Source organism: Rutidosis leptorrhynchoides, chromosome 7, assembly GCF_046630445.1.
Source record: "Rutidosis leptorrhynchoides isolate AG116_Rl617_1_P2 chromosome 7, CSIRO_AGI_Rlap_v1, whole genome shotgun sequence".
Lineage (NCBI taxonomy): Eukaryota > Viridiplantae > Streptophyta > Magnoliopsida > Asterales > Asteraceae > Rutidosis > Rutidosis leptorrhynchoides.
In genome coordinates, this window is record NC_092339.1 from 227384345 (window position 1) to 227393370 (window position 9026).

The following is a 9026-nucleotide window of genomic DNA, read 5'->3' on the forward strand; positions in this document are numbered from 1 at the left end:
TACGCACTTTATTTATTATTATTTAATTTCTGTTATTTATTTTACGCACTTTAAATATCGGGACACGTATACAAGGTTTTGACATATCATATCGACGCATCGATATATATTATTTAGAATCACCATAGACACTCTATATGCAGTAATGATCGAGTTCTCTATACAGGGTTGAGGTTGATTCTATAATAATATATATAATTTGAGTTGTGATCGAGTCTGTGACATGTACACGGGTCACGATACGTATTAATTAATTCGAATATTATATATTAAACTATATATGAATTATTGGATTGATAACTGTGGACTATCAATTGAGGACCAGCATTGGACAATTAAAATGAATTAAAATATTGATTATAATATATGAAACTAAATAATTCTTCAAGTTTGCCACTTGATTTCATCATAAACCTCATTTGTATCTTGACGATTACAATCTGCGTTCAAACCTTTCATGATTCTTGAAAACACCTTAATTGAGAGGATGAACCAACCGCACTTCATCTACGGAAGGAAAGATTTATGTATATAGTATTGCACCTGAGAAACTCTCGGCAACCGAGTAAAAGTTTAACACGTAGTCGCGTCAGATCCTTTGGCATTTATTAGCAAAAATAACTTTGCGGTCCCTTTTCAAAGTAGCCAATTTTGTCACAGCTCCAGCAAGTCAACTTTGACTTTTCATTCGAAGTAGCCTTACTATAATCCTGATATATACGATTACCCTTTTTATACCGGAGAATTCTTTTATATTCCACTATATTACCAGCAGACTTACCAGCAACCTCGTTGCTCCTTGGCTCAAATCTCTACGACAAATCAATATATTTATCTATTGAAGTCTTATCATGAACTCATCGGTATCTTGTAACGATAATTACCATACCAAGTACCGGAAGGCATCAATCGATAATCTCAAAATTCTCAGTGATTCTACGACAACAATTTATATATATATATATATAAATATAAATATATATATTTATATAAAAATATAACTTCTATCTCCTGGATTTACGAATTCCAATTCTGAAATTCCAAAAAGCACCCTGTCTGCAAATTAATGCTCTGAATTTTGAAAATGTTGAATGAAGCAACAAAAAATGTAAATAACCTCAACAGCCAAAAGTTGATGATAAAGAATTGTATGTTGGCAAAGCTCAGAAAAAGTTTGAAACTTAAAAACTGATTGAGCAAACTACGAAGGAGTCTCTGAACAAATTACAAGGACTAAACTTGTACATTAAGAATCCTGATGATTCTGTTTCTGATGAAATCCATAGCGAATACCTTACTTCTGACTCCAAACTCTTGAGGAAAAATTTTCTTCACCATCCTTCGATATTAGAAATACCAAGATATCATCGTATCTTTCATTATAAATATCCTCCATATTTCTGAAGATTTTTTTTCATAACTATTCTTATCTGAAATCATTAATCTCTTCGTGCTATCAGTGTTACATCCTATAGAAACTGTTAGTTTCTATATTCTATAAACTTTCGAGCCTAAAATATGAATGTTATTGAAGTAATGTTGGGAACTGATGCATGAATTAGTATAATATAATGACACTTGATCAACGTGATTATATTACAGTAATTAATGCTGAGTTTCTAATAGAACGTGATGACTCACAGATTATAACGTCATCATGTGCCATGTTACACGACTCTTACGTTCTGTCTAATCTATAAACATATCAAGAACATATTTTTCTTGATAGTCCTATCTTTCCTTGAATTCTGGTAATTTGACAAGTCAAATTGTGCTATTACCATTTCTTTCTTAGGACATTAACAATGTTCATTCTGAAACTTATATCTGTAAATTCTAGACCATTACAAGAGATGCCCAATCGCAAGAAGAAGAAACGAAGGGACAAAGCTCCGAAATAGAATCTGGAGTATAAATTGCAGCAAATAGGGAGGAGTATTAACGGTGGATGGTGGTGATTATAGGAGACAGGAATAGGAACATTGAAATATAAGAGAAAATATAAAGCCCAATAACAACACGGAAGTTACAAACCGTGGATATTAATATGTATAGCAATATAAAGACACGGCATAATTAAGAATAGTATCACCCCAAGGTTATATTAAAAGCAAACAAATTTTTCTGGTGGAAAATTGAAAGGAAGGATGACAGAAATGATAATTAGGAAAATATCAAGGATTAGAACTGGATTAAGCATTTTCACAATCTTTTGGATGTATGAACTAAGAAAGAAAGTATAGGAATGGTGAGAATAATGGAACGAAAGAGTTTAATTTATAATGGAAGTATCAGATAGAGTAATCGAGGCAGATCACCGTATTTAATTATAGAGATCTTAATTTCCTTACTCGCCGAAGAATCAAATCTTCTGGATTTCGAAGATTTTCTTTAAATCCCTTGAATTCTGGAATTCAACCATGACTAGTCAAAAGTTATGATGAAACTTGTCTTTCTCAATTCACTCTTTTGTGATAGCTTCACTCGTACTCTTCGAGTAATCGAATTAATTTATCTTTATTACCCAATGGTAATAAAACTCTATTTACCAGCTTATATGAGTCATGAAAACATTTTTATTGTTAACCATGACCACCTCACTCAAATTTCGGGACAAAATTTCTTTAACGGGTAGGTACTGTGATGACCCGAAAATTTCCGACCAAATTTAAACTTAATCTTAATCTATAATCGACACGATAAGCAAAGTCTGTAATGTGAAGTCTCAAAAAAAAAACTTTGAACTATGTTCATATAATCAATTACCCTTTGACTGTGCTCGACGATTCACGAACAAATGTGTGTAAGTAAATATAAAAATAAATATATGGAAATAAATATAAGTGTATATATAACTATAAATTAATAAAGTACACTTTATGAATGAAAATAATAATTAAATTAATATTAGGATGAATATATAAAGATATGATATTATTATAAATCTATATATATATATATATATATATATATATATATATATATATATATATATATATATATATATATATATATATATATGGATGCGATACACATGTAATATGATAGATATTGTAAAATGTATAAATTATGTAAATATTAAATACTAAGCTTATGTTATTATATCATATTAATAATAAAAACTAAGTACAAGTTAAAATATTAAGGTTATATTACTAACCTTACTTTCCTTATAAATGTTAATACTAATATTTGTATTATTAATAATATTATATAAAATATATAAATATTGATAGGTATAAGTTATTATATTATTATTATCAATATTATTATTATGATGATTATTATTATTATTATTATTATTATTATTATTATTATTATTATTATTATTATTATTATTATTATTATTATTATTATTATTATTATTATTATTATTATTATTATTGTTATTATTACACTTATTATTATGGTTATTATTATTATCATTAAGTATTAGAATTATTATTATTAGTAGTCTATTATTGTTATTAATATCATTATTACTATTAATGTTAATATGAGATATATATTAACATAAATAATAATATTACTAATGCCATTAACATTCTTATTATTATCAATTATGAGAATCATTATTATCAATTATGAGAATCATTATTATCTATTATTAAGATTAGTGATATTATTATGATTATTATTTTTATGATTATTATTATTATTATTATTATTATTATTATTATTATTATTATTATTATTATTATTATTAGTATTTGTATTATTATTAATAATTATAATTATTAATTAGTAATAATAAATTATATAAAATAAAAGCAGATGTACGATTTTTGTTTAGGAATCAAATTCAGTTTGATATCGCCATCCTCTTTTAATATGACAGCGACTTTGTTGAATTCAAATTCATTACAAGCCAAATTCTGTTAGAGAAGAATATGTTTTTCTTATTTTTTTATTTTTATTTCTATACCTGATAGATAATTATTGTCGACCCTCAATTTCTATAAAACTCGATCGTACTCAGTGATATATACTCAAAAATGACTTTACTCTATCAAATATCAGTTACAATAACCCTTAACAGCTTTTATTAAACGAATTAAATCAGAAACTAATGAAGAACAGGTATCTGATGTGTTCTTATTCCAATTTTTCAAAAACTACGAATTCTTGTTAAAATTCAAAAAGTGTTAATGTCATTGTGTTAGAAAACTTCCATTTAAACTATCTGGAAAGTTTCAAAGTTTAAATCTTCTTATCGAGCTCCAATTTTAGAGTCAAACTTAATTTTTCAAAAGTCAAACGAATTGATCTTGGCAAAATTCAAGTTCATTATTATGTTTTAATTAAAATTGATAATGGGGAAAGTTTCCAGGAACAATTTAAAACTTATTTCATTTAGAAGTCGTGGTCTAAAACATCTCTGAATTCGAAATTGATGTTTGAGTTTTTTTATCGAGTATATTAACTGTTTTATTTTCTTGTTTGATTTTCTGGTATCTGTTATTGGATATAAATGGTTATCAAATAATGTGTTTCATTTGAAAGTCATAAAAATTATTAAATGCAAAGGGTTACTAACTAGGATCGACCCTGGTCTGGTCAGATGGATTCTGAGGGAAGAAGAAAGGGAACATGTTAGTATGGTGTTAAATAAAATTCGAACCCAATATATTTGAGAAAAAGAACAGACAGACGGATGGTTAAGCAATAGGTTGTGGAACGAGAGGTCTCGGGTTCGAGCCCGGTCTCGGGCTATTTTTTTTACAAAGTGCTTTTAAAGGGTATATTCTTATTACTCTTATTTCAATTATTATTATTATTGTTATTATTATTATTATTATTATTATTATTATTATTATTATTATTATTATTATTATTATTATTATTATTTTTATTATTATTATTATTATTATTATTATTATTATTATTATTATGATAATGATTATGATTATTATTTTTGTTGTTATTAATAGTGTTATAAGAATTATAATAACTATTAGTTTTATCATAATTATAAGTATTATAAAAATTATTATTATTATAAGCATCATTAATGTTATTATTATTATAAAAATTGTCATTGTAGTATTATTATCATTTTTATGATTATGATTATTAATATTATAATTATTATGAAAATAATATATTTCATTATTGTTTTCATAAATATTAAACATAGTGTCATTTTAGTACCATTATGGTTATTAGTAGTAACCTAAATATTATTATAAGTATGATCATTATTATTATTATCAATATGACTATCATATTAGTATTGTTATTATTAAAAATTGTTATCATTATTATTATTTTTGTTAAAAATTATTATTTTACTCTTATTAAAACTAACATTATTATTATTATCAGTATTATCTATATTTTTTTAATTAAATAATTATGATTACTAAAATAAAAGATTTAACGAAGCTATTAAGGTTATAATTATAAAAATAAAGATCTTATATATACTAGTACACCTAACTTAACTATATTAACATTTATATATATAAAATGAAAATATAAATAAATAATGACACTTATAAATTATTAATATAACAAATACATCATTAATAATAAATGTATTTATTCGATCACAAGTATATGTTTTAATACATATATGAATGATATAGGTTCGTGAATCCGAGGCCAACCCTGTATTGTTCAGTTATTCAATATTGTCATATGTATTTTTACTATAAAATACAATACGGTGAGTTTCATTATTCCCTTTTTAAATACTTTTGCTATATATATTTTTGGGACTGAGAATACATGCGCTACTTTTATAAATATTTGACAAAATAGACACAAGTAATCGAAACTACATTATATGGTTGGATGATCGAAATCGAATATGCCCCTTTTTAGTCTGGTAATCTAAGAACTAGAGAACAGACACCCTAATTGACGCGAATCCTAAAGATAGATCTATCGGGCCCAACAAGCCCCATCCAAAGTACCGGATGCTTTAGTACTTCGAAATTTATATCATGTCCGAAGGAGGATCCCGGAATGATGGGGATATTCTTATATGCATATTGTGAATGTCGGTTACCAGGTGTTCAATCCATATGAATGATATTTTTGTCTCTATGCATGGGACGTAAGTTTATGAGAAAAGGAAATATGAAATCTTGTGGTCTATTAAAATTATGAAATGTTTATTTATGTTAAACTAATGAACTCACCAACCTTTTGGTTGACACTTTAAAGCATGTTTATTCTCAGGTATGAAAGAAATCTTCCGCTGTGCATTTGCTCATTTTAGAGATATTACTTGGAGTCATTCATGACATATTTCAAAAGACGTTGCATTCGAGTCGTCGAGTTCATCAAGATTATTAATAAGTCAATTATAGTGAGATATATTATAAAATGGTATGCATGTCGTCAACTTTCGATGTAACGAAAGATTATTTTTTCAAAAACGAATGCAATGTTTGGAAAATGTATTATATAGAGGTCAAGTACCTCGCGATGTAATCAACTATTGTGAATTGTTTATAGTCGATACGAACTTCGTCCGGATGGATTAGGACGGGTTGTTTCATTTAAAATATGCAGCTAATTCTGAATCCAATTAAATAAACAAAATCGTCATACCTGATGATAATGATGATCAACGATGGTGACTGATGATGATCGAACAAGGATGATGACGATTAGATAACCTGCTCGCTGCTTGATTGATCTATTGATGATGAAGATGATTGTTGATTGATTGTACCATGATGAAACTTTTTTTTCTTTTCTGCGTTTTGCTCCTGCTATGCTCGATCTGATTTGAGAGCCCATCAAACGCGTTATTCTTTATTTAGGTATAAATATAATTAATAATATTATTATTATTTTTATATTATTCTAATCCATATTATTATTATTATTATTATTATTATTATTATTATTATTATTATTATTATTATTATTATTATATTATTATTATTATTATTATTATTATTATGATTAAAATGATTATGGTTATGAGTTAAACTTGTAATAGTCATCGGGATTAAGATGTTATAGTCAAAAGTGGATGTAATCAATTACAAAACTAACTCCTAAAATATGTAAATTGAAATATCCCACGTATTCTTATAATTACTACTAGGTCACATACTTCAAGTGGGCTTCTTAATTTGTTAACGGATTTCAACGCCTAAATGGGCTGAATATTCCTAAATATATATATATATATATATATATATATATATATATATATATATATATATATATATATATATATATATATATATATATATATATATATATATATATATATATATATATATATATATATATGTTATATATATATAACGCTATCATATTATAATACAACCTTTCTATTTATAGCCTTATTATTATTAATATTATATGTATTAACTTTTATATATATAAATGAAACATATTATAGATATAATATATATTATAATACATTATAAAATATTCACATAATATTAATTAGATTATATTATATATATCGATATTAATACATTATATAATACATATAAACACTAATATATATAATATTTAATATTAATATATCATAATAAATGATATATATCATATTTATTATATATAATAATTATAAACTATTAAGGTATTTTAAGAAATACTTAATACATTAATAAATTATCTTGTAGGTTGATACTAAATGTTAATTATTTATTTAAAATACAAAATAAATATATTTAAATTCTTTATTAATATAACATATTAACATATAAATAACAAGTATATTGCAGATATTAATATATAAACTTGGTTGATTACTATTATATGTTTATAATATTAATTAATATATATATAATAGATATAGGTTCGTGAATCCGAGGACAACTCTGCATTGTTCTGTTCAGTCGTATGCATATTTTTACTACAAAATATCGTATCGTGAGTTCATTTGATTCCTTTTTACTCTTTATATATTTGGGACTGAGAATACATGCACTGTTTTTACAACTGTTTTATTAAATGCCTTTAAAATCTATATTTTTAGACTGAGAATACATGAGATACTTTTATAAATGTTTGACGAGATAGACATAAGCAAAACATTCCTCGAATGAATTATTATATAGACAGAAGTTCTGTTGATTATTATTGAATTAGTTGGACGTTATAATTACCACTAATTTATGTGAATATTTTCCCTTGATTATTATAGCTTGGTAATCTAAGAATTAGGAAACGGGTATGGCCCCTAATTCACGCGAATCCTAAAGGTAGCTACCGGGTTTAACACCCCCACCCAGAATGTTCACTAGACGGAAGTGCTAGTGGGCGTGGTGTTTAGTACTTCGAGGTTTATATATTTATTACAGACTGAAAGTTCTGTTTATTTTGGGGATATTTATGATGCGCATTAAATGTTAAGGTCGGTTACCAAGCAAAGAAAGCGAAGTGAATGTTATATATCGAGAGAATGATTTGTATACACAGGTTATGTGTATGATATTTTTTACATGAGATATGTGTACGGCTTTTAAAAATCGCGAGGCAACCTACGGGGGAGAAAAGGATACGAACCTACTCTGCCAAGCATTTATGAAAAATGGTTTCGTACACGAGATAGGTGTACTGTATTTAAATCTTTTGGTCTATCAAAATCACTGAATTTTATTGTTTATGATAAACCTATGAACTCACCAACCTTTTGGTTGACACTTTTAAAAGATGTTTATTCTCAGGTCTGAAAGAAATCTTCCGCTGTGCATTTTCTCATTTTAAAGATATTTCATGGAGTCGTTCATGGCATATTTAGGTCAGTACCTCGCAATGAGACCAGCTGCTGAAGACTTCGTCCTGGTGGTTTAGGACGGGTCATCTCAGTACGCAATTGTAATAGTGACCGATCATCATTATTACGAGAGTGTATCTTGACATCAAGCATGACATGACGAGTACTGAATGGAGGAAACGTGGTATGGTTGGGGTAGATTCGGGATAAATTAGGAATCGTTTATTGGTTCCTAGGATATAGTTGTCTCGGATGATGTGCTTGTAGACACATCGGGTTCATTGTTAGTCGGGAAGTGTTACGGTGGTTTTGGTTAGTTAAATGAGTGAGC